Raw genomic sequence first — 1,573 nt, 5'->3', positions numbered from 1 at the left:
CACATACAGGTTTTTGTGTACTAAGCGGCCCCTGCTTAGGTGTGGGAGTAGAGCATTAGCATTATCTGAAAGATCGTGCTAACACATATTCATCTGCTCACAGGATAAACATATAAAGTTTCCCAGATTCCCTTCTCATGGATGTGGTGAAGGGCAGGACCTTGCTGACTGGAGTAACACTGGCTCAGATCCTGGAGTCGGTCCCCGAGCGCCACATGGTGGATGCTCCTAGTACTTGTGATGGAGGTCAAATACAGAGAATCAATTTCTCTGAAGAGGGCTCAGTGAAGGATAACTTTCCTGAAGCCTGAATGCGGGTTACTGATTCCTTTAATCACACAAAGCCAGATAACAAAGCTTGCTAAAGTCAGTTTGAACTCAGTGGTTTTCCTCTCCACTGGAGTTGTTAGTTAAAACCAAACGAGTTGTTCATTATGAAGAGAAACCAGAGAAAATACTGTCAAAGTCTGGGGTCGTCCCAGCCACTACACTCGTGGTTGGTCTCTCTCTTATTGCCGACCAAGAACCAGACCAGACCATCCCCATACTATCACAGCCTCCTTTCAGTCCTGTTGCAGAGAACAGACACTGATGAGCCAATTACACCAAAGCTGAGGTTAGTTAGACATCTGCAGTAAAAGTTGTATTTAAGTTGTGGCTTTAAAACCTGAATCATCAGCACTGTGTGAGATTTACCAGGACCATCTGACTGTCAACCAATCAAAAGCTGTGAATTATTCACGAGGTGGTGCAGTACCACAGATCAAACTACTGGGGGCGCTGTGTTGATACACAGATCATACACAATGTCTGGTAATTGTGGACTAGAAGGACTTTCTCTAAAGCTCTCTAGCTCTGAAGAAACACTTAACACACCTGCTAATACAAAATGTCCACCTATTGTCATATCAAATGTCCACTTGATTCACAAAAACCAACACTCATGCAAGCACACACACACACACATATCCTCTGTGTGTGTGTGTGTGTGTGTGTGGAGGCTGAGGACCAGTTAAGAGAAGGTATTTGGCAGCAGGTGTGTATAATGAAATAATAAGTGAGGTTAATGACGTAGATTGAGGTATATAATTATATCAGCAGAATTACTAACAGTGTTTTTAAAAGGTGCTATATGAATAAAGTTGTTATTTATTACTATTAGTTATGTGTTTTTAACTTACAATACACCTTCAGAATAATCTGTGTATTTTTATCGAGTGAGGAATTTAAACGTATCGCAGGGATCAATATACGATCAATATACGATCAATATACGAGGAGTTCGGCTCTTTAGGTGAAGCTCTTCCTCCATGTTGGACTAATTAAAGCACTTGTTTAAGATTATTTCATTTCCTGCTGTTCTCTTTGTGCTGACAGTGTATTTATTGTTGGACATTAATCATTCATGTGTTCAGTCTCCTCCCACCTCCGAACACGGGTGCATAAATACTGTGGTGGTTTTTCATTTTGTTTGTTGTTCTGTTTTATTGTGGATTTTCTGTATTTTATTTTTTATTTTAATGTTTGTTCAGCTGCTGCTTCTCTCAAAGAGACTTCCTGGTAAAATAAAGGT

The sequence above is a fragment of the Morone saxatilis genome, unplaced genomic scaffold, assembly GCF_004916995.1.
Source record: "Morone saxatilis isolate NCDOM2014 unplaced genomic scaffold, NCSU_SB_2.0 Contig8, whole genome shotgun sequence".
Lineage (NCBI taxonomy): Eukaryota > Metazoa > Chordata > Actinopteri > Moronidae > Morone > Morone saxatilis.
This window is presented reverse-complemented; position numbering follows the sequence as displayed.